The 26,763-nt window shown below is 43.6% G+C and overlaps 1 pseudogene; it reads right to left on the bottom strand.

Annotated features, from left to right (window-relative positions):
* The window catches only part of LOC119306293, a 45,877-nt pseudogene extending 32,055 nt beyond the window's left edge, over positions 1-13,822 (bottom strand).
* Positions 13,823-26,763: the final 12,941 nt, after the last annotated feature.

The raw sequence follows: 26,763 nt of genomic DNA, 5'->3' as shown, positions 1-26,763 counted from the left end.
CTCCCTCTGTCCCTTTTTTTATTTTTTTTCTTATTTTTATTAGCTGCCTGGCATTTCTCTCCTTCTCCCTACCTTTTTCTCCCAAGCTCTTAGGGGCTTGCCTGCGCGTTGTTCGCACATACTTGACGCGCCACCCGCGCTCATTATACCTGGGGGCTTCTTTATCAGAAGTTTATATAAACGGACCTAATGCCCAAAACATGTGTGACACTTCTGCATGCACCTTTTATACACCATTATATGCATCGATATGACTTAAGTTTTGGCCAAGCTGGGTTGCCTGGCTCCTGTGCTTACCCCTATGTTCCCGTTTGTTCGGCTAGGTGGTAAAGGGAGCACCTCTGCGATTGTTACCACCGGGTCAGCCGGATGTGTACCTCATACTGGGTGAAGCCGAAAGCTAGTGTTCTTAAGGGAATATTCAGTCGGTGAACTAAAAGATGATTTTTCTTGTTTATTATTTATCTGCCCCCAGATGCTTTTTCTGCCTTTTCTCGCAGTTCGGACATGCACTTTAGGGCATGCCTCCCAGGGAAAGGAACCCCTAATGGAACTATTCTCCCTGGAAGATGTTTCTTACTAAACATGTAATATAACATAACTAGTTGGGAACTTGTCTACTAAAGCAATTATGACCCCTACGCCTTGTCTCCATGCATGCCCCAGTTCTTACATACCGAGAGGGTATTCGGACACACTCCGGACTATAGGGTCCAGAGGTCGAAGCGAAAAGGTCCGCAATGACAAACAATCTACAATCCGGCTAGAAGGCATTTTTCATGTCATTTTAAATTACAGAGTCAATTCGACTCGGTATATTCTTCTTCAATACCATCCAACAGGTGGTCTAAGTTACAGTCCTGTTGAGAATACTTGGCAGCCAGCTCTACCTGGCCATATACTAAACTGATAGGGATCTCCTTTCCGTCAGGCCCCATAGGGCCGACCTCGGCCATGTGGTTCGGGTCAGCCTTCGTCTACCGAGTCTTCACCATGGCCCAGGCCTCCCTGGCACCTTGACGACAGGCCGATACCTTCCACAACCGGAAGCGCTACCGCACTCCCTCCAGCTTCTTTGCAAGCTCCCCAAGGCCTTCGGGCATGGAGAGGGATGGCCACATAGCCTAGATGACGCCTTGCATCGCCTGCCGAGCTCGTTCGTGCAGTTGCAATAGCTCGGGAAGAAGGTCCCCCGTTGAACCAGGCATTTCCTCCACAGGACGACCTGTCAGCATACCTACAGACATAGCTCTGTCAATCAACTTCCTCGACGAGTTCTTTTTTCAAATGTTCGTTCAAGAACTTACTAAAAATGCCGCGTCGAAGTCGCCGATTCTCCTTTACGGAAGCAGATAGCTGAACACGAACATCCTTTAGTTCCTCGTACAGCTGGGTATTGGCGTCTTGAAGTTGGTTCTTCTCTTGCCTCAGCCTCGTCAGCATGCTCTCGCCAGCCTTTAGTTGGCGTAGGAGTTGTTTCTTGTCCGGATTTACTCCGGCCCCATCTGCACTGTTATCGTCAGGATTGCACACATGTTGCACTTCACAACGCAATTATCTTTCGAAGCATATATTACCTGAGGGGGTCCCCTTGGCATTATCTGAAGCGGCCAGTGCGGCCTCGAGTTGGGCCTTGCACTCTTCCAGCTCCTGAGACAGTTGCGTGTTCTTCTTTGTAAGACCCTGCATAATATATGATCCTTAAAACAGTTATCTTAACTGTTTCAAGTCTCGGGGGCTACTGACATATATAACCATCAGATTTACTCACCCGTATGTCTTTCACATACTGCTCTGTGGCTCTGGCTAGACCATTTTGAGCGGCACAAGGTACGCATCTCCCGTATTAAAGGCGTTCAATGCCTCTGGGGAAAAACATGCGTCACGAAGAACAGTCCGGCGACGCCTGTGGTTCATGGCACTCTCCACCTCTGAATTGGTGGCAGATAGCCCGTCTGCGTCCTTTGTCGGAGGAACGCCCGACACGCGCCCCGTGTCCGCCTCCGCTTCCGGACCCGGCCTTGAAGCCTGGCGGTGGATATAGTCCGGCGGGCTCTCTTCTTCCTAAGGAGAGCATGAGCGTTAGTATGACTTGAGGTCATAAACCCTAGGCGTTAAATTCACATGCCGTACCATTGCACCGGAGTCTCGATCTGGTCTGCACTTCTTTTTGGCCCGCCTGACTTCAGTGGCCCTTGTTGGCTGCCCACCGCGGGCCCGACCCTCCGCCTAAGGATTTCCCCTGCAAAACGAAACACTATTGGTTTACAGCATTCAAAATAAGGCATGGATGGATCTCCTTGAAAGTACTGGGACTTCGGTCTCGGTACCTTTGAGGCTGGAAGTAGTCTAGGATAGTCGGCCATAAGGGCCACTAAGGTGTTGTCCTTACTCAATTGATGAAACACCCCATCAATTAACTCCGCACATAAGTCGGGGTCCTCTTGGGAATCCAGATCGAGGGACCGTTCTGGGTCCTCGGGTTGCGGACGAGGGCTGTTGATCTCCTTCATAGTCTGTCGTGGCTCCTGCGTTAACATCGCCAGACTAAGTACTCAATTATGGGAATTTCGAAAGCGGGTAGATAAGTGAAAGTGTTCGCTTACCCAGCTTGGAGGACTATACATAGAGAATCCGCCCCGTGGGTTGACACGGATGAATTCCTCTTCTTCTCCCTTGTACAAAGTGGATAAGATCTTCGTTAGAGTGGCAGCCGAATCCGGTCCCTTGCGACCGCACCGGGTGGCGTCGTCCTCCCCGTTGAAATCCCACATAGGGTGGCCTCTGTACTGAAGCGGCTGCACCCCCCGCGAAATGCATGTGGCCATGACCTCGATCATGGTCAATCCAGAATGAGCCAAGAATTTTATTCGACTCATCAGGTAAAAAACGTCCTTGTCAGTTTCCCTTTGAGGGTTCCGTGGGCGCCAGCTCAGGCATTTCTTTAACGGAGCGTTATTAAACTCAGGGAGGCCGATCCGTATAGGGTCCAGCAGGGGGACGTCGTCCATGTAAAACCATTCCGAGGGCCAGTCCTCGGACACCTTCTTTGGGGTACCGGATAGATATCCGGTCCCGGTGACGCGCCATAGTTCGGCTCCACCCACTTGATAAATTGACCCCTCCTGAGAGCGGGGCACAAGGCAGAACAACCTCTTCCACAGTGCGAAATGGGCCTCGACGCCCAAGAATAGCTCGCAGAGGGCCACGAAGCCCAGAACATGCAGTATGGAGGCAGGCGTGAGGTTGTGTAGCTGGAGGCCGTAGAACTCCAGTAGACCTCGGAGAAATGGATGAATTGGAAATCCGATTCCTCTTATTAAATAAGGAACTAGGCACACCCGCTCTCCTTGAGAGGGATTGGGGACGCTCTCCGCCTGCTCTCCGCCGCTATAGGTGGCCATCCCGGATCGAACTTGGACCATATATGCTGGGGGGAGTAGCCCCTTGGATTGAAGCACTACTAGCTTGCTATGTGGGATGGAGCATCTCTCCCAATCCCTAGGCTTGGGGCTGGGAGCGCGAGAGGAGGATCCGCGTTGGTTATCCATGATGGAATGGATTTTTTGTCAGCAGCGCTCCTGTGAAAGCTTGCAAAGGGGAGATGGTGTGGTTCGGATCTTTTTATATAGGCAGCTTATTTGAGTGGCTAGGGGGGAAATGTAAAAATACCCTGGCTTTTCGCATTCGTTCGACAAATGGAGGATGGCCTTTATTGGACGTGGAAGCCAAGGAGCGCAACATTTATCAGAAGCCGGACACTATTCTACAAGTAAATGGAGTTTGGGGAAGAACCCGCCTTGCAATGCCGAAGACAATTTGCGCGCTGGACTCGTCGTCATTGAAGCCTGGTACGGGGGCTACTGAGGGAGTCCTGGATTAGGGGGTGTCCGGATGGCCGGACTATGACCTTTGGCCGGACTCCCGGATTATGAAGATACAAGATTGAAGACTTTGTCCCGTGTACGGATGGGACTTTCCTTGGCGTGGAAGGCAAGCTTGGTGATACGATATGAAGATCTCCTCCCATTGTAACCGACTCTGTGTAACCCTAGCCCTCTCCGGTGTCTATATAAACCGGAGAGTTTTAGTCCGCAGGACGGACAACAATCATACCATAGGCTAGCTTCTAGGGTTTAGCCTCTCTGATCTCGTGGTAGATCCACTCTTGTACTACCCATACCATTAATATTAATCAAGCAGGAGTAGGGTTTTACCTGCACCGAGAGGGTCTGAACCTGGGTAAAAACATCGTGTCCCTTGTCTCCTGTTACCATCCGCCTAGACGCACAGTTCGGGACACCCTACCCGAGATCCGCCGGCTTTGACACTGACACTTATCCTTTGCTAAAAAAACGATTGGGCCACCTTGCTTCACTTTATTTACTTTCATTGCTTGTTACTCGTTACAATTTATCTATTCACAAAACTATCTGGTACCTACAATTTCAGTGCTTGCAGAGAAAACCCTGAAAACCGCTTATCATTTCCTTCTGCTCCTTGTTGGTTTTGACACTCTTACTTATCGAGAGGACTACGATAGATCCCATACACTCGTGGGTCATCAAGACTCTTTTCTGGCGCCATTGATGGGGAGTGAAGCGCCTTTGGTGAGTGGAACTTGGTAAGGAAACATTTATATAGTGTGCTGAAATTTTCTGTTACTTGTCACTATGGAAACTAATCCTTTGAGGGGCTTGTTCGGGGTATCTTCACCCCGACCAGAAGAGCAAAGAGTTGCTCCTCAACCTACTGAACTTATTGAAAATATTTACTTTGAGATTCCTTTGGGTATGATAGAGAAACTGCTAGCTAATCCATTTGCAGGAGATGGGACATTGCATCCCGATTTACACCTTATCTTTGTGGATGAAGTTTGTGGATTATTTAAGCTTGCAGGTATTCCCGATGATGTTGTCAAAAGGAAGGTCTTCCCTTTATCTTTGAAGGGAGATGCATTGACATCGTATAGGCTATGTGATGATACGGGATCTTGGAATTATAAACGATTGAAGTTGGAATTTCACCAAAAGTTCTATCATATGCATCTTGTTCATAGTGATCGTAATTACATATATAATTTATGTCCTTGCGAAGGAGAAAGCATCGCTCAAGCTTGGGGGAGGCTTAAGTCAATGTTATATTCATGCCCCAATCATGAGCTCTCCAGAGAAATGATTATTCAAATTATTTATGCTCGTCTTTCTCTCAATGATCGCAACATGCTCGATACTTCCTATGTTGGTTCTTATATGCTGAAGACTATTGAATTCAAATGGGACTTATTGGAAAGAATTAAACACAACTCTGAAGATTGGGGTTCCGACGATGGTAAAGAGTCAGGTATGACACCTAAGTTTGATTGTGTTAAATCTTTTATGAATACCGACGCTTTTCGTGGATTTAGCGCTAAATATGGACTTGACTCTGAGATAGTAGCTTCTTTCTGTGAATCTTTTGCTACTCACGTTGATCTCCCTAAGGAGAAGTGGTTTAAATATAATCCTCCCGTTGAGGTAAAAGTAGTTGCACCTATTACAGTTGAAGAAAAGACTGTCACCTATAGTGATCCTATTATTCCTACTACTTATGTTGAGAAACCTCCTTTTCCTGTTAGGATAAAGGATCATGCTAAAACTTTGACTGTTGTTCATAAGAGTAATACTAGGACTTATACACCTCCTAAGCAAATCAAAGTTGAACCTAGTATTGCTATGGTTAAAGATCTCTTGGATGATGATTTATATGGGCATGTTATTTATTACTGTGGTGAGACTGCTAATATTGTTGAACCAGATGCTAAGATTCATACACCTGTTGTAGGCATGCCTGTTATTTCTGTTAAAATAGGAGATCATTGTTATCATGGTTTATGTAATATGGGTGCTAGTGCTAGTGCAATACCCTATGACTTATATAAAGAAATTATGCATGATATTGCACCCGCTGAAATAGAAGATATTGATGTTACTATTAAGCTTTCCAATAGGGACACCATTAAGCCAGTTGGGATTGTTAGAGATGTTGAAGTCTTGTGTGGGAAGGTTAAATATCCTGCTGATTTTCTTGTTCTTGGTTCCCCACAAGATGACTTTTGTCCCATTGGTAGACCCTTCTAGAATACTGTTAATGCTAAGATTGATTGTGAAAAGGATACTGTTACAATTGGCTTAGAGGGTATGTCTCATGAGTTTAATTTTGCTAAGTTTCATAGACAACCTTGTGATAGAGAATCACCTAGTAAGGATAAGATTATTGGTCTTGCTTCTATTGCCGTGCCTCTTACTGATCCGTTAGAACAATATTTGCTAGACCATGAAAACGATATGTTTATGAAGGAAACAAGGGAAATAGATAAAGTGTTCCTTCAACAGGAACCTATTCTGAAACATAACCTTCCCGTTGAAATTCTTGGGGATCCCCCTCCACCCAAGGGTGATCCCGTGTTTGAACTCAAACCATTACCAGATAATCTTAAGTATGCTTATCTTGATGAAAAGAAAATATATCCTGTTATTATTAGTGCTAACCTTTCAGAACAAGAAGAAGAAAGATTATTGAAAACTCTGAAGAAGCACCGTGCTGCTATCGGATATACTCTGGATGATCTTAAGGGCATTAGTCCCACCTTATGCCAACACAAAATTAAATTGGAGGAAGGTGCCAAACCAGTTATAGATCCTCAACGACGATTGAATCCTAAGATGAAAAAGTGGTAAGAAAGGGGATACTAAGGTTCCTTGAGGCAGGTATAATTTATCCCGTTGCTGATAGTGATTGGGTAAGCCCTGTCCATTGTGCTCCCAAAAAGGGAGGTATTACTGTCGTTCCTAATGATAAAGATGAATTGGTCCCACAAAGAATTATTACAGGTTATAGGATGGTAATTGATTTCCGTAAATTAAATAAAGCTACTAAGTACCTTTCATTGGTCAAATGCTAGAAAGACTATCCAAACACACACATTTCTGCTTTCTAGATGGTTATTCTGGTTACTCTCAAATACCTGTGTCAGCGGGGGATCAATCTAAAACTACTTTTACTTGCCCTTTCTGTACTTTTGCCTATAGACGCATGCCTTTTGGTTTATGTAATGCACCTGCTACCTTTCAAAGATGTATGATGGCTATATTCTCTGACTTTTGTGAAAAGATTTGTGAGGTATCCATGGATGATTTCTCCATTTATGGATCCTCTTTTGATGATTGCTTGAGCAACCTTGATCGAGTTTTGCAGAGATGCGAAGACACTAGTCTCGTCTTGAATTAGGAAAAGTGCCACTCTATGGTTAATGAAGGCATTGTCTTGGGGCACAAGATCTCTGAGAGAGGTATTGAAGTTGATAAAGCTAAAGTTGATGCTATTGAAAAGATGCCATGTCCCAAGGACATAAAAGGTATAAGAAGTTTCCTTGGTCATGCCAGTTTTTATAGGAGGTTCATTAAGGACTTTTCTAAAATATCTAGGCCTCTGACTAATTTATTGCAAAAAGATATTCCTTTTGTCTTTGATGATGATTGTGCAGAAGCATTTGAAATACTTAAGAAAGCTTTGATCACTGCACCTATTGTTCAGCCACCTGATTGGAATTTACCCTTTGAAATTATGTGTGATGCTAGTGATTATGATGTAGGTGTTGTTCTAGGGCAAAGAGTTGATAAGAACTTGAATGTTATCCAATATGCTAGTAAGACTCTTGATACTACCCAGAGAAATTATGCTACTACCGAAAAAGAGTTCTTAGCAGTTGTGTTTGCATGTGATAAGTTTAGACCTTATATAGTTGATTCCAAAGTTACTATTCACACTGATCATGCTGCTATTAAATATCTTATGGAAAAGAAAGATGCTAAGCCTAGACTCATTAGATGGGTTCTCTTGCTCCAAGAATTTTATTTGCATATTATTGATAGAAAGGGAGCTGAGAACCCCGTTGCAGACAACTTGTCTAGGTTAGAGAATGTTCTTGATGACCCACTGCCTATTGATGATAGCTTTCCTGATGAACAATTAGCGATCGTTAATGCGTCTCATACTCCTCCTTGGTATGCTGATTATGCTAATTACATTGTTGCTAAATTTATACCACCTAGTTTCACATACCAGCAAAAGAAAAAGTTATTTTATGATTTAAGACATTACTTCTCGGATGACCCACACCTTTATAAAGAAGGAGTAGATGGTGTTATTAGACATTGTGTACCTGAGCATGAACAGGAACAGATCCTACGCAAGTGTCACTCTGAATCATATAGAGGACACCACGCTGGAGATAGAACTACACACAAGGTATTGCAATCTGATTTTTATTGGCCTACTCTCTTCAAAGATGCTCGTAAGTCTGTCTTATCTTGTGATGAATGTCAAAGAATTGGTAATATTTGTAGACGTCAAGAAATGCCTATGAATTATTCTCTTGTTATTGAACCGTTTGATGTTTGGGGCTTTGATTATATGGGACCCTTTCCTGCCTCTAATGGTTATACACATATTTTAGTTGCTGTTGACTACGTTACTAAGTGGGTAGAAGCTATTCCAACTAGTAGTGCTAATCATAACACCTCTATTAAAATGCTTAAAGAAGTTATTTTTCCGAGGTTTGGAGTCCCTAGATATCTTATGACTGATGGTGGTTCACATTTTATTCATGGTGCTTTCCGTAAGATGCTTGCTAAGTATGATGTTAATCATAGAATCACATCTCCTTATCATCCGCAGTCCAGTGGTCAAGTAGAGTTGAGCAATAGAGAGCTCAGATTAATTTTGCAAAAGACTATCAATAGATCAAGAAAGAATTGGTCCAAAAAACTTGATGACGCATTATGGGCCTATAGAATTGCATACAAAAATCCTATGGGTATGTCTCCATATAAGATGGTTTATGGAAAAGCTTGTCATTTACCTCTAGAACTTGAACATAAAGCATATTGGGCTATTAAAGAGCTCAACTATGACTTCAAACTTGCTGGTGAGAAGAGGTTGTTTGATATTAGCTCACTTGATGAATGGAGAACCCAAGCCTATGAGAATGCCAAGCTATTCAAAGAAAAAGTCAAACGTTGGCATGACAAAAGGATACAAAAGCGTGAGTTTAACGTTGGTGATTATGTGTTATTATTCAACTCTCATTAAGATTTTTTGAAGGAAAACTTCTCTCTAAATGGGAAGGTCCTTACGTTATCGAGGAGGTCTATCGTTCTGGTGCCATAAAAATCAACAACTTCGAAGGCACAAGTCCGAGGGTGGTGAACGGTCAAAGAATTAAACATTATATTTCAGGTAATCATATCAATGTTGAAACTAATATTATTGAAACCGTAACCCCGTAGGTATACATAAGGGACACTTTCCAGAACGTTCCAGACTCCGAAAAGGAATAGGTATGTGGTACGGTAAGTAAACCGACTCCAAAACAATTCTAATCAGTTTTGGAATATTTAAGAATTTTAGGAAGAAAGAAGTAATACGGGAAGAACACGAGGCCTCCACGAGGGTGGAGGGCGCGCCCCCCTGTCTCGTGGCCACCTCGTGTGCCTCCTGGACTCCGTTTTCTTGCACGTTACGTATTTTGGTCGGTAAAAATTCATTATATAAACTCCCGAAGGTTTTGACCACCGTATCACGCAAATATCCTCTGTTTTCGTTTCGAGCTGTTTTTCTGACAGATCTAGAGCACCATGGCGTCACCCTCCTTCAACAATGAAGACAAGGATGCTTGGATATTGAAGATAGAGCTAAAAAGAGAAGAACCGGAAGAGATCAACAAGGATGAAGGGATCAAGAAGACCATGGAGGTTCAAGCTCCGGCAGTGAAAGAAGAAGACACCCCTCAACCCTTACCTAACCTCTTTACTCCAACAGAGATTGAAGCTTTCAAGATGATTGAGTTAGCTCGCATACAAAATAAGTATCTCACGCAGGAGAATATTTTGTTGAAGGATCATATCGCTGGACTCAAGGGCATTATCCGCAAGTTGGAGGAGCTTTTACTCTCGATGTGCGATTATCCACCATCATCATCACCACCTCCATCACCTCCGAGGACATAATTACATGGGTATGGGCACTCCCCTTGGCAACTGGCAAGCTTGGGGGAGGTGCCCCGGTATCGTATCACCATCACACTCCTATCTTTACCATTTTATTTAGTTCAATCCTTTTAGTAGCATCTTGATCTAGTACATTGAAGTTTTGATATCAAGTAGTTTTGAGTTTTGCTTTGTGATCTCTTTATGTAATGGAGTCTATGAGCTATCTGTAATAAAGATTAGTGTTGAGTCAAGGGCTTTGCTATCTTGCTATGATCTTGGGAAAGTAGAAAGAATAAAGGAGTTCATATTGATCTTATGGATAGTGATGACTTCACACATAGAAAGTATGAGGCATAAAAGTTGTTGAGGGTTGGTAAACGTAGCTTTGGTCATCGTTGCAATTAATAGGAAAGGAAAGAGAGGTTTCACATACAAATATATTATCTTGGACATCTTAAATGATTGTGAAGCACTCATTAAGTATGACATGCTAAAAGAGTTGATGTTCGACAAGGAAGACAACATAATGGTTTATGTTTTCTCACATCTCAGTTAAAGTATATTGTCATTGACCTTCCAAACATGTTGCTTGCCTTTCCCCCTCATGCTAGCCAAATTCCTTGCACCAAGTAGATACACTACTTGTGCTTCCAAATATCCTTAAACCCAGTTTTTGCCATGAGAGTCCACCATACCTACCTATGGATTGAGTAAGATCCTTCAAGTAAGTTGTCATGCATGTTGCAGGCAATAAAAAATTACCCTCTAAATATGTATGACTTATTAGTGCAGAGAAAATAAGCTTTATACGATCTTGTTGTGGAAGCAATAAAAGCGACAGACTGCATAATAAAGGTCCACATACAAGTGGCAATATAAAGTGACGTTCTTTTGCATTAAGATTTCATGCATCCAACCTTAAACGCACATGACAACCTCTGCTTCCCTCTGTGAAGGGCCTATCTTTTACTTTATGTTTTTACTTTTTGCTTGAGTCAAGGTGATCTTCACCTTTCCCCTTTTTCATTTTATCCTTTGGCAAGCTCCTCGTGTTTGAAAATCATGATATATATATCCAATTGGATGTAAGTTAGCATGTTTTATTATTGTTCACATCACCTAAAGGTGAATACGTTGGGAGGCAACACAATAAGACCCTATCTTTCTCAGTGTCCGGTGGAAACTCTATAACCATAAGTACTGTGTGAGTGTTAGCAATTGTAGAAGACTACATGATAGTTGAGTTTGTGGACTTGCTGAAAAGCTCTATTCTTGACTCTTGCTGATGTTATGATAAATTGCAATTGCTTCAATGACTGAGATTATAGTTTTCTAGCTCCCAATGAAGTTTCTGAACCATGCTTGACATTGTGAATTGATCGTTACTTGAGCATAAGAAATCATATGACAAAATCTATTTATGTTGCGGTTATAAGAATGATCATAATGCCCTCATTTCCATATTTTATTTTTATCGACACCTCTATCTCTAAACATGTGGACATATTTTTCGTTATCGGCTTCCGCTTGAGGACAAGCGAGGTCTAAGCTTGGGGGAGTTGATACGTCCATTTTGCATCATGCTTTTATATCAATATTTATTGCATCATGGGATGTTATTACACATTATATCTCAATACTTATGGCTACTCTCTCTTATTTTACAAGTTTTACCATGAAGAGGGGGAATGCTGGTAGTTGGAATTCTGGCTGGAAAAGGAGCAAACATTGGAAACCTATTCTGCACTGCTCCAAAAATCCTGAAACTCCACGAAACTTATTTTTGGAATTAATAAGAATTATTGAGCGGAAGAAACACCTCAGGGGGCCCACACCCTGGCCAGGTGTGTGGGGGGCGTGCCCACCCCTACTGGGCGCGCCCTCCTGTTTCCTGGGCCCCCTGGTGGCCCTCCGGTATCCATCTTCTGCTATATGAAGGCTTTTACCCTGGAAAAAATCGGAGGCAAGCTTACGGGACGAAACTCTGCCGCCACGTGGCGGAACCTTGGCGGAACCAATCTAGGGCTCCAGCGGAGCTGTTCTGCCGGGGACACTTCCCTCCGGGAGGGGGAAATCATCGCCATCGTCATCACCAACGATCCTCTCATCGGGAGGGGTCAATCTCCATGAACATATTCACCATAACCATCTCCTCTCAAAACCCTAGTTCATCTCTTGTATCCAATCTTGTATCTGAACCACAAATTGGTACCTGTGGGTTGCTAGTAGTGTTGATTACTCCTTGTAGTTGATGCTAATTGGTTTACTTGGTGGAAGATCATATGTTCAGATCCTTAATGCATATTATTACTCCTCTGATTATGAACATGAATATGCTTTGTGAGTAGTTACGTTTGTTCCTGAGGACATGGGTGAAGTCTTGCTATTAGTAGTCATGTGAATTTGGTATTCGTTCAATATTTTGATGAGATGTATGTTGTCTTTCCTCTAGTGGTGTTATGTGAACGTCGACTACATGACACTTCACCATTATTTGGGCCTAGAGGAAGGCATTGGGAAGTAATAAGTAGATGATGGGTTGCTAGAGTGACAGAAGCTTAAACCCTAGTTTATGCGTTGCTTCGTAAGGGGCTGATTTGGATCCATATGTTTAATGATGTGGTTAGGTTTACCTTCATACTTCTTTTGTAGTTGCGGATGCTTGCAATAGGGGTTAATCATAAGTGGGATGCTTGTCCAAGTAAGGGCAGTGCCCAAGCACCGGTCTACCCACATATCAAATTATCAAAGTACTGAACGCGAATCATATGAGCGTGATGAAAGCTAGCTTGACGATAATTCCCATGTGTCCTCGGGAGCTCCTTTCTCATTATAAGAAATTGTCCAGGCTTATCCTTTGCTACAAAAAGGATTGGACCACCTTGCTGCACTTTATTTACTTTCATTGCTTGTTACTCGTTACAATTTATCCGTTCACAAAACTATGTGTTACCTACAATTTCAGTGCTTGCAGAGAAAACCTTAATGAAAACCACTTATCATTTCCTTCTGTTCCTTGTTGGGTTCGACACTCTTACTTATCGAAAGGACTACAATAGATCTCCTACATTTGTGGGTCATCAATCGTCCCAAGAGGCAACACGTAATCTGGTGAATGAATGGCCTAACAAAACCGAATTGAACCATCTCACTCATAAAAATATCAGAGAAATGGTTAGGTGAACAACGGAGGGAGATGGGATCCAATCTCTACTCTATTTCGTGCACACGCAAGGCAATCACTTGAAAACTATTTCATTTCTTCTATGGCCAGAAATGAGAAGAAGAAGCCAGCGACCAGTCCCAAGTCCCAACGCTGTACGTACCCTCGCCATTTTCTGTGGAACAGAGACCATGTCGCCGGCTCGTCTTGGCCGCAACTAAAACCTCTTCTGCCTCTCGAGTACCAGAAATTTGTGTTTGGAACACGGGAATTAAATTGTGTGGCAAGAAGCTCTATGCAGAGTACGTGGTCTTGCTGATCTTGACTACTACACGCCAGCAGTAATATGTTGTGATAACCAGTGTAAAAAATCATTCGCATGCAATAGAGGGCAAGCAGGGAAGAAGCAGGGTAGCGGCAAACTCACCTCCCAGACGATGGAGGTGTCCTGGTTGGTGCCATTCTCGCCGCGGCGGGAGCACGCAACGACGAACGTCTTGGAGCCCTCGCCCCAGAGCGTCCCCGACGACCGCAGCACCGTCCCCTGGTGCTCCTCCTCCACCTTCTTCTCCTTTCCCAGAGACATGCATTGGGCCAGGCCCTGCAACATCGATGAGATCTGCCGCATTCTCGCTAGCCAAGATCAAGAGCCCCGCTCGATTGGCTGATTCTAGAGAGAAGCTTCTTCTTCCTCCTCCTCCTCCTCCTCCTTGCTCTCCCTCCCCTTCTTCCTCCCCTCTTCCATGGCTGGCACAAGGGACGCGATGAGAGGAACGGGAGACAACGCCTCATCTATATCCATATCAGGCAGGGGTGAGTGTAGGAGAGGGGGGCGAGGCAGGCGAAGGGACGGGCAACAACGGAGCAGGGCAGCTGGGGGCGGCGGCGGGTGGCGAACTCTAATGCAGGGGCGAGGCAGGTGGAGGGAGGGGAAACAGCGGAGCAGGGCAGCGGGGTACAGTGATGGGCAGTGGACCCTAGAGAGGACCGAGCATCATCGAGTGATAGGAGAGGCGAGACCGAGGGAGAGGGAGGAGTTGGATCGAGCGATGCGGAGGGGGAAAACCAACAGGGAGCACTAGACAGAAAACAACTGATGAAAAAAACCAACGAAAAAACCAGATGAAAATGGTGGGACGAAATTTAACCGGGAACGGAGACTACCAACTGAGACATTAGGAGTAGAGATAGCAGTACACACAATTTTGGTGAAAGTTAAAATATGTTTTATTGGAGTAATTACGACAGAAATTTCAAAGTGACTATTGTTTTTGGGAAGCACATTATGTTATTTCTAATATTCTCCCGAATAACACTGCACACACAGACCGGACACAAACCACCAGAAGCTTGCTCGGAAATATAGTTGGTAATTTAGTTTGTTTTGAAAACCATGTGTTCATAGGCCATGTGTGCAGAATTTGAGAAAGGAACAAATGAAAATTAATGTTCATAAGAGAAGAGAATGAGTGTGACACCTAGTTTGATCTATTGGAGTTTAGCGTCATATATCTAAGATTTAGCGCCAGCGAACTAATATCATTTTTTGCGGCTGAAGCTTTTAGTAATTTTTGTCATGTATGTAGGTGATACAACCACTTCCACATCCGGTCTCTATATATCATAGTTCTACAAAAATAAAAATAGACACAGAACTCTATACCACCTAGATGTTGGTATTGTCCTTCCTGAACTTTTTCCGGGTCCACGACTGCTCACTTCATGCTATATTGTCTACCTTAAACAGGCATATGTGGCGGTCGCAACATTTCTTTTTCTACTCCTTATACAACAGAGCAACATTTACTTGTGTAAATGCTACTTCCTCTGGAACAAACTCCACACAGCTATATACTGTATGTTGCAAATGCTCATTGATGCAGACCCCTCTGTATATGAGCTCTAGCACACATTCTCGATCAAGATCTCTTGCCCTCATCTCGAACCCCCATAGTTGTTACAACGTCCCCACATTTTTGTTTATCTTCAGTCCAGTGTGATATGGAAACACAATAATAAAATAATGGATATAATATTATTTAGTCTTCGTACAACATTAGACAGACATTCATGTGTTCAGCATTTTATTCCATTGACATTGGAACAAAACTGGTTGTACATAGTAGAAATCAGATTGAATAAAAACCTAATTAATTCCACTGCCATCTAACCTTTTTAAATTGCATAATCTAGCAGTCTGCCTTAAACAGCCATACATGGCGGTCACAACACTTTTTCTACTGACTATACGACAGAGCAACATTTACGTGTGTAAATTCTACTTCCTCTGGAACAAACTCCACATGGCTGTATACTGTATGTTGCAAGTGTTCATTGATGCAGACCCCTCTATATCTGAGCTCTAGCACACATTCTCCATCAAGATCTCTCGCCCTCAGCCAGAAAACGTCCCCGCACCGCTCTTTATCTTCAGTGCAGTGTGATATGGAAACAAAATAATAAAATGAAGGAGAGAATATTTTTTAGTCTTCGTATAAAATTATTCTGACATTCATTTGTTCAGTATTTTATTCCATTGACATTGACACCAAACTGGCTGTACATAGTAGAAATCAGATTGAATAAAAACCTAATTAATTACATTGCCATCTAACCTTAGTAAATTGCATACTCTAGCAGCCTGATTGGTATTAATTTTGGGTTCCACTCAAATCTAAGGATGGGCAATTGTATGGATAATAGTTGAATTGGTAAAACCTATAGGATTTAACTCTACTTGGTTGCTAGTGTCCCATGTTATATAGAAACAAAATAGTTGATTAGATAGAAAACATATACCTACCTGCAGCAAAAAGGGGCAGGGAGCTCGATTCTCCTCATGCATCTCCAATGCAACGCATGCTGCTGAATTCTGCTCTACACGTGGCCAATTTTTCCGACCTACTTAAGTACGTGGAAAGCCTGGAGGGGGCTGATACCTCAATAAATTGGGGAGGGAATCTCTAAGGTAGCCCGAGGAAGGAGATAGATGGTGCCGGAGCTGCCTTGAAGACCAGATGAGGGAGATTGGTGGTCAGCAGATCGAGGGGATCAAACCTGCTTGCAGAGAAGAAGCGGCGATGGGAGGCAGGAGGGTAGGAGGCGAGGATTACATAGTCATGTTTTTTTGCTGGTTTCTATTTTAGTTTTTTTTATCATGCATAAGGACGTGGAAAGAGATGAGTCTGTCTCCTCCACGTGAAGAGGTGCTTCCCCGCTGATTTTTATTTCAGTTTTTTTATCACGTAAGGAGGTGCAAATAGAGGTGTCTGTCTCCCGCACGTGAAGAGGCGCATCAAGAAATTATGTGACGACCATCGATGTATCATTAGTAAATCTAATGGTCCAGATTTTCGAACTACCGGGATTAACATGGAACCTCATTTGGTGCCTCCAATTAGTAAATAGTATAAGATGGGTGCAAAATACTACTTGGATTTGAGTTCCCCTTCTGGTGCGTTCATTCTTTTGCATCATTTTTCCAGTTTCAATTGGCAAACTTGGTTTTGTTTAGAGGCTTCTAGATCATGATTGATCATGTTTTCTTTACAAAACGGTTAGTCATATTTTGAAGTGTCATTTCTTAAGCATCTAGAAAGAGGCACTTTGGTTCAGACCAGACACTTTGGTCCAAATTACTGATTGAAAGTGCAAGTGGATCAATATTTTTGTCTTTTGCATGGGGTAAATTTTATCAACTTTGAGAACAATTCCAATGATGAGCAAATAATTGGGGAGAAATAATATATTTTTTTGACAGGGTAAAGATTTCGTTTCTCAGACAATGTCAATGTCATTTACAATCAAAGAAGAAATGAAATTAGGCGGGTCATCTTCCCAAACAGAAGAATTCTTCAGCATATATGCTTGCTTAGCCAAAGCATCTGCTACACTGTTTGCTTCTCGGTTGCGTAAAGAACATTTCACCTGTCTGAAGTCACAAGAGAGTTGAACGCATTCAATAATTGTTGTTTCTTGGGAACCATTGGATCTATAAGTATCTTTTACTGCATCAATCACAAGTTCACAATCTGACTCAGCATCTATCCTAAAGCATCCCACCTGGGTTGCCAAATTAATACCATTCCAGAGAGCAATTGCTTCAGCAGTAGCCGCATCAGAAACATGTGGCACGAACATGTTGCAGCAGCTACAAAATAACCCAATTCATCTCTGATGACTGCCTCACTTGCTCCCGATTCATCCGCATCCCGCGCATCCGCTGGATCTCCTCTTAGGTTGGATTGGTCCCCCTCGCATGCATCGGCTAAACCGTGTGACGGTGGATCCACTAGCGCGCCCGGCTCCCATCGCTTGACTCATCTTGCTTCGCCACCGCTCGATCCCCTCGCGTGCCTAGCTCCCTCGAGCGCCTCCTCTATTTGAGTCCAACACATCCTATTGACCGCACATTTGTTTTTTAGGTACAAGGGATAGCTGCAGTGAGCCATCGACAGATTGGAGTCGGGATGGTTAAATGGGCTGCCTCAAGTGGCTCAATTAACAAGAGGCCTTAGTTTTTTCTTCCAGAGTAGCAGCCCCTTAGGAAAGTTGGGCCTGGATGCTATAGGAATTGCGCCATGATGCTACATCAAGTAGATCTAATAGCCAGGAATGGTTAAATCAGCAAAATGAACAGCCACAAAGCCTAATGGCGTGAGAGATTAGGGATTAGGTGCGGTTATACTGCCCAAATATTATACACCCCCTATGCAATTGCAAAGTTTTGGCAACAATCATGTGTCATTGCCGAAAGAACCTAAAAGCATTGGGGGGCAACCATATCCGGAGTGGGCGGAAATTGAGAAACAACTTAAAGCCAATTTTGCCACACACCGCCAGAAACAAACATAAAAAGAATTGGCTCAAATAAAAGAAGCATTGCCAATTCGTAGAGTCAATGAAAAGAAGGATGATTCGTAACATGAAAATGCTTCGGTTGAAAACCCCGAATCAAGTAGTGTATATTCTGAATCCATCAAATCCAAATAGGAAAGCATTATTGAGAAAGGTCATGGCAAGCACAGGAAAACAGTCGTGCCTGCTTTTTCTAAAGTTAATGGAACCTACTTTCTACCCTATAAGTTCTGTGTCGTAGAAATTGACATGCCTCGAGGACAAGAACAAGTAGCCGAAAAAGCTCAGCTGACAAACATCTTCGATGTAATAATGCACGGAATCAAAAATAAAGAATATGATGAAAAGGCGTTGGGGAGCCATCCAAAGACGGAGCAAGATATTGTTCAAGTCACTCCACCATCATGCTCTCCCAACAAATTTGAAGAGGTATGTCAAAAGGATTTTGGTGTGGTTAACCTGGCCAGAAAGGTCATCGAAAACAGAGGGAAAGGATTTTGCAATTGCATCAGATTATTTAGAAACCTGGGATGACTCGGACAGCATAACGGCTGTAAATGCTCAAAAAGATTTAAGACATGCTACAAAAATGGTGGCATAACCACTCGATCATCATAATATCAAGGTTCTGAGATCAACTATGAACACACAGAGGTAGTAGAAACTGAGCAGAGGCTTAAATCCAACAATCTTATGAGTCTACTGATTAGTAACACGTGATCTTGATAGAAGAAAAGAAAGCCTAGTTCCTTAACCCCGTAGGAAAGATAAGATGACTCAGATCAGAAGGGCATAAGGTATAAGGAGTAAAAAGAGCCTTACGTTCCCAACCACAATCAATTCTCTTATATAACTAGAGAATTTCTAGACTCAACTTCGACCAGTTTGGCTTGGTAATCCTACAGGTAGTCAAGCTCTGATACCAAAGCTGTTAGGACCCCGATCCTAAGTCACACCGATCTAGCATGTAACACATCATATCACTTTGCGGCCTCACGCATGGTATTCCCATGGGTGCCACCTTACCTGGCCCGGGACCGTTTGCGCCTTTTGGCTCACGTATATGATAGTGTTGCTAGCATTCATATGACAAAGAACCCGGGCTGACATGGCTAGTCATGAACCCAAAGTGGCACTAACTTACAGGGACAGGCATACATGACCCAACAACGAACGTGTCGGTCATCAATGAGTGAATCCAGGCTATAGCACTGGGCTAGTAGGACTCTGGTGAACCGGGCTGCAGCGGGTTAACAGGACTCCGGAATTCATCGCGTGACATTTCCCCGAGGGGACAGACACAGGAACGAAGAAGGACACATGCCGGCCAGCCTAAGTGTTCCGGAGCAGTAGCAAGCTACCATGGCTCAGTGGAAACACTAGGAGACATTTCCCGGTAAGAGAGGCTACTAAGGATAAACAACTAGATAGTCAGATCCCACACATACCAAGCATTTCAATAACATACACACAATATGCTTGATATGTGCAAATACAACATGGCATCACAACATGACTCTACAACTCAAGTATTTATTCAATAGGCTCCGAGGAGCGAGATATTACAAACATGGGTCTCACGACCCAACATTCAGAGCATACAAGTCAAAACACAAGCGGAAGCTTAACATGTCTGAGTACAGACATCTACAAATGAAAAAGGCTGAGAAGCCTGTCTATCTACCAGATCCTGCCGAGGGCACAAGATCGTAGTTGAGGTAACAAGCTAAACGTCGAAGTCCACGCGGTACTACTAGTGAGACTGAAGTCTCTCTGCAAGAACGTAAATTAAGCAACGTGAGTACAAATGTACCCAGCAAGACTTACATCAGAACTAACTACATATACATCATTATCAACAAAGGGGATGGTGGGGTTTAACTGCAGCAAGCCAGCTTTGACTCGGTGGCTAACCTGAACTACGACTGCAAGTAACTCCTTTGAGGTGGCGCACACGAGTCCACATATTCACCATATCAATACACCACTATGGATCTGCTCCCGTCTCCCTACGAGAACGCCATCCATAGCACTCACGCTTATCTTGAGTATTTTAGAGTATCCACTTCAAGTTATCTATGAACTGTACAGGCAACCCAGAAGTCCTTTACCGCGGACACGGCTATTCGAATAGATCATATTAACCCTGCAGGGGTGTACTTCTTCACACACACTCTCGCCACTTACCACCATGTACACGTCGTCTATCTCGGCAACCTTCAAGCGGAAGCCTGGCGAGGGAGTCGGCCACGACCTGACTAACCACACAAGTCTCTCGTCTAGGTTTATCACCTATTTGGGTTCCATCCGCAAGGAGATCCGGCCGGGGTGTCGCTCACGGCCCCAAACGATGTGAGCAGGGTTCCCAAGCCCACCATCCGGGTGCCACTTGGTAGACTGTGCCACTGTGCCTAGTCTATCCCAAGCCCACCTGTACCGGGTGCCACTTGGTAGACTACTAACACTACCTACAAACACCAGAAACTAGTTGCAACTCTTGGACAGAGATCATGTTGATTAATAAGTCGAGAGGGGTCGAGTTACCGGAACCCAATGTGTGGTAGTAACTGTTCATGGATCACAAACACAGAACTCAGTTCCTGAGGACGGCTGCAATGAGACAACCCACCATGTACTCCTACATGGCCTCTCACCTCTACCTTTACCAAATCGTGTTCACACATTTAGCTCACACACAGTAGGACATGTTCACACACCTCCAATTCATCCCTGATGAATCAGACCTGACACAACTCTAAGCAATAGCAGGCATGACAAACAAGCATGAATGAGTATGCACAACAGGGCTCAAACAACTCCTACTCATGCTAGTGGGTTTCATCTATTTACTGTGGCAATGACAGGTCATGCAAAGGATAAAGGAGTTCAGCTACCGCAGCAAGCAACAGATGAATCGGTGTTGTCCTAATGCAGTAAAAGAGAGCAGGAGCGAGAGAGTAGGATTGTATTGGAATGAACAAGGGGGTTTTAATTGCCTGGCACTTCTGAAGATAGTATAGTTCTTCATTGGTGTCATTGATCACATCGTCGAAACGCGTCTATCGAGAGGGGGCAATTACCGGCAACTGAGAAAGAAACACAATCGATGCAATGAGCAATATGATGCATGCTCATGACATGGCAACATGCTGGTGTTTTGAGCTAATGCAGCTAACAACAAAGTTAAATGAAGTTGGTTTGAACCCTAAGTTCAAATCCAAACTCCATATGTGAAATTCAAATGCCATTTATATGATTTGTCCTAAACAGCAGCCATAAGTTGTTCTAACATGCATGCAAATGGTACAGACGGATAGATTGAATTTTCTGATTATTTTTCATATATAAATTAGTTAATTTGGAGTTACGGTTGATTTTCTATGAATTTTGGAAGTTTAAGCTATTTTCTGGAATTTCCTGGATTAACTTAAATCCAGAAAATGACTTACTGCGTCAGCATGACGTCACTGAGATGTCAGCGGTCAACTGGGTCGGCCAGGTCAAACCTGACCTGTGGGACCCACGTGTCAGTGGTTAGTTAACTAACTAAACAGAGTTAGTTAGTGTTAGGTTAAGCACTAATCTAGGTTAATTAGCACTAAACTAACCTAAGTAATAACTAACAAGGGTGGCCCACACATCAGTGACCCAGGGGGTCAAACTGGGCCCACCCAGTCAACGGTCAGCGGGTCAAACCCACCGGCGTCGAGTCGCCGGCGAGGCCAGAGACGGCGGAGGCATTCGGAATTCCTCCTCCGTCGACCAAATGGCCGGCGGAGGGCATCTACGTGACGCTGGAGATCCCGCGCGTCGAATGGTGCAGTCAGTTAAGCCGGGGGCAGCCTATATCGACGGCGGCGAGCTCAAAGGCGGCGGCCGGAGTTCGGACGCTGACGGAAACGGGGCTACGGTGCACGGGAGGAGGAGCTGGTGAGTGCGTTAGGCTCCTGGGGGCTTCCTGAGCACGGTGAGGCGCCCCATTGTGAGCTTGCGCGGTTGTGGCCACGGCTACGCCATGACCGGCGGCGAGAAGCTTTCGGCCGCGGTGGGAAATGGAGCTAGGGGACAGAAACGGAGGGGGCGAGCACAGGAGAAGCGGCGGGGCCCCACAGCGGATCCATCCGAGGCGGATACGAGGCCGGGGAAGCGTCGGAGGCAGCGCAGGGTCGCCACAGGTCTGGGCGGCCGAAGGTAGAAGACGACGATGGCGGCGACGTTGCAGGGCGCCCGAGGATGCGTGGCTCGTCTGGGATGATGAAGAAGACGAGGCGGAGCCGATGAGCACGACGGTTGCTCGAGGGACGGCCGGTGAGCGCGGTGGCAGTGTGCGGCGGCGACGGAGGCGCTCGGGTGAGCTCGGAGAAGGGACTAGGGGGCGAGGGAGAGAGCAGGGGGAGAATGAGGTGTCCATGGGGTCGGAGCGGCGACGTGGAGATCACCCAGGTGTCCAGGGGCGCGGGCGGCAAGCAGGTGGTGCCGTGGCGAGCTCGCGCTCGTCGGCGTCACCTCTGTGCCTGCCTGGCGAGGACGAAGCAGCTGGCTGGCATGGGCCAGCACAGTGCTGGGCCTGCCAGGTGGGCTGCGGCCAGGTAAGTGGCCCAGGTAAAATCCCTCTCTCTCTTTTATTTATTGTTTCTATTTTCTATTATTTCTGTATCTGTTGGGCTTTATTAAAAATATCTAGGCACTTCCAAAAATCATGAAACTAAACATGGCTACTGTTTAGAATATATCCAACAGTAAACATTTTAGTTTATGACTATTTGAGCATTTAAAATATTTTATAGTATTTAAATGCCCAAAATCAAATACAATATGATTTAATTCAAAAATCCAGAAATGACCTAGAAATATGTTCATCATTTTTGGCAGAGGTTTTTACCTTTATCAGAAATGATGAACATTTCCAAAGGGCATTTTGGGTTCATTGAAAATATTTCATTTTGATCCTAGTTGGATTCTTTCTGATGCTAGGGTTTGATCAATCCCCATTTCAACTTTAATTGAAACTTAAACATGATGCACACATGAAGGGCTAGCCTACTGCATACCAGAACTAGGGATGTGACACAAGGATTGCAATATGTTTCATCAAATACTTAAATCGCCCATTGATAAGGACGGTTCAAATTTGTTGAGATACCAAGAGATGACCAGCCTATTCTGATTGGTTGTGATGGTAAACAGTTTTTGCATCGGTTGCTTCATGCTGGTCTATTTAAACATGAGAAGGTAAAAACTGCAGATAATGGGATTAAGCTTTCAGGTAGGGAAATCTTTTAAGAGCACAATGATAATATTCTTGAGGGTGAAAATTCTATCGAAGCTACAATGCATACGCTAAGGACTGGGGGGGCAACAAGAAACTCCAATGATCGATGAAAGCAAACAAAAATAAAACAAAGGCCGAAATAAGCGCAAGTGTAAGAGATTAAAAATCACCTTCGCTGAACTATTGGATAAATATCAAAAGAAGAGTGAATACAAGAATGCTTATCGGCCAAATCATGCAAAGAAACCAAGATCACCCCAAGGTGCAAATATGAGGATCGATGGCAAGGAGAGAAGTTTAATGCAACATATTCATATCCTTATTTTGGGCCGCCAATGCCAATGTCAACACACATCAAGTTTCTACTGATCATGAAAGAACTCTATGAACAAACAGTGACCAACTGAACGTGACTTATTTAGAAGATTGCAAGAACTAGCGGAGGATGTAAAAAATAACAAAAGACAAAGAAAGATTCCATATCGGTTAGTGCGTTAAATTATTGATGGAATCAAATATGCACCACCTTGTGTTGAGTATATAGGTAGCCAGACGTGTGTTCCATCCCTGTAACAACATCCTCGGCGGATCAAAAAGATAAGAAAACTATGTCTAAATCCCTATAACCATAACCCTCGATCGTCTTTTTCTACTTACAGTTTGTGTGCTGGTTGGTGTCAACAGATATCCATGGCTAGGAACAGGCATGGCGAATGCTGAGAAGATCAGAGAGATTACATCGGGACTGCTTTATCATGTGGCATAGTTCCTCCAAGCCAAGGCCATGAGATGGCAATGGAATAATTGATGGACTGCAAATTGGCTGGAGATATACGAATCAGGTCATATCTAGGTTAGTCACAAAGAAACACGGTCATGATTTTGACAATTGCATGACGTCTCAGCTACCGTGTCAAATCTGAACGGTTGTTTATATTGCATCATATCTTTTCCTTTCTTTCCCTGATTGAGATCCAATTTCTATTTTTCAATTGAAATATCCAAGGGATTTATTAATAGATCGTAACCGTAGTAATTCAGGCCCGCTAAAATCACCGGTTTCTATTTCTTGTTTTCACTGATTAACGTTTTAATATGTAGGGAGTCCGCTATTAGTATCAGATAGATATAGACATAGATAGATAGATAGATAGATAGATAGATAGATAGATAGAGATAGAGATAGAGATAGAGATAGAGATAGATATAGATATAGATATAGATATAGATATAGATATAGATAGATAGATAGATAGATAGATAGATAGATAGATAGATAGATAGATAGATAGATAGATAGATGGAGATAGAGATAGAGATAGAGATAGATAGATAGATAGATAGATAGATAGATAGAGATGGAGATAGAGAAAGTGATAGAGATAGAGATATAGATAGATAGACAAATAAATAGGCTTATCTACATATCCGTTACCATCAATTTGATACAAGAAATGGATGCACCTAGCTATATTTAATTAGAAGTATCCTTTACCATCGATGTGATACTACAAGGACCACACATGTCCCTACATTAATTATAACATACCCAAGTTATGTACACATATCTGTTAAGAGTTCGAAATCAATTACTCCATTGCCAATAATTAATAGGTTGCCTCCACATCCATTGCCAACAACTTTATATATCCAAGTCATATATCTCTCACTTAGTTAAAAGAGTCCAATTAAGTGATTGGTGAGCGAATGGAGTCTAAAAACTTCACTATGACCACTATATATAGAGACTGAGTGGCACAGAAGTCCTGCATAAACACATACCAATAGTGCTACACATCATAGAACATGAACAACGCAAAAGTAGCCGGAGTGTCATGCTTCCTAGTCCTTGTGGCTCTCTCTTCTTGTTCGCTCCATGCACGAGCAGCCAACAACATAGATCATTGCCTCCTTGATAAAAAAAAAGGTGATGCGAGACTGTTGGCATCACATTGAAAAGAAACTTGGTGACCAGTACCCGCCACTCCATAGCGCATGTTGCAATACAATAAGAGATGCAAAAGACATGCACTGTGTCTGTGATCGGTCACGAACTGACTTTGCTTAGTCTAGCCAAGTTTGCCATAGCTACACATGTATGCGGCAATGGGTTGCACACAGACACTCACTGTGCAGGTTGGTATATTATCATATTTGCGCGCGCGCACACAAACACACAAACACACACAAATATATATATTTACACTTTATATAATTTCTCATGTTCATCATTATGATGTGAAGAATGAAATTTTGCAGGTTATCGTGTTCCGGAAATAAAGCTACCACCTCCACCCGCGTCAAGTACCTAGGCCTTAAGTGTAGGACCATTTTCATAATGGAGAAATAATTAAATAAAGCAAAGAATGATGTCACATGAATGGCATTTGCTGTGTATTTGACCTTTTTTGTGTGTATTAAAAAAATTGGGCATAGCCTCGTCACTTGTTGTTTGCATTGGTATGATAACTGGTTCTCATTGATTCATAGGATTTAAACAGATATATAAATAGAAAACATAATAGGCTTCCAATATGCGAAGGAATGTCCTCGTTGATCTTACATGATCAACAAACAAAGAAATCCATCTAGAAAGCATAGAAATCGGGACAAAAAATGGGTACACCAGATCTCGACTCTACAGAAATGAACATACGTATAGACATTACATAAAGAGGTTAATCACTATTACTGTCTAGGAACGTTTACTAGATATATCACGGCTATGGGAGCACATAAGGGGAAATAAGGTGACACCGAACGCCCAAAGAAAGAAGCAAAAAAATGACTTAAACAAAAACACGCGAGACATTAAGATTACATACAAGCAACATCACATTTTACTTCTACTCACAACAATATGCACACATGTTTAAGCACACAAATCTCACTAGAACTCCGGCACTACGATCTACCATGCTGTGGCGGTGTGCACGAAAGTTGATCATCGTGGGGAGAGGTTGGTGTAAATGGAGCTACACCAAAGCTGGCTTAGCACCGGTTGCATCTGGAAGGGCTCGGAAGTGAGGATGGTCACGGCCACATCATCATTAAACGAACGGAAGCGAACCGTGCTCGTCCACGGAATGAGTGACATGGTAGGATAGCGGTGAAAAAAAGGCTTGCTGGCATTGCCCTTTTCTGATAACGAAGATTAGTAAGGGTTGTCAAAGTGGAGAGGTGGATGGCACAATTCCAGAATATAAACATGTCTATCACCGAAACGATATACATTGGCGAGGGCATCTACGTTCGGACGCATGCCTCCATGGAAAGGCGCGCGGCAGCGGATTGATTAACACGACCGGTCATACATGTGCCCGCCGTGCTACTCTGGGCGGCTTGGCCCGCGACGCCGTTAACCCGGGTCCACAGAAATTCTCGACGGCCGGACGACCATCTGCGGGCACGTGGCGTCGTCTATCCGGAAATGGTACGTC

This window comes from Triticum dicoccoides, chromosome 5B, assembly GCF_002162155.2.
Source record: "Triticum dicoccoides isolate Atlit2015 ecotype Zavitan chromosome 5B, WEW_v2.0, whole genome shotgun sequence".
Classification (NCBI taxonomy): domain Eukaryota; kingdom Viridiplantae; phylum Streptophyta; class Magnoliopsida; order Poales; family Poaceae; genus Triticum; species Triticum dicoccoides.
This window is presented reverse-complemented; position numbering and strand designations above follow the sequence as displayed.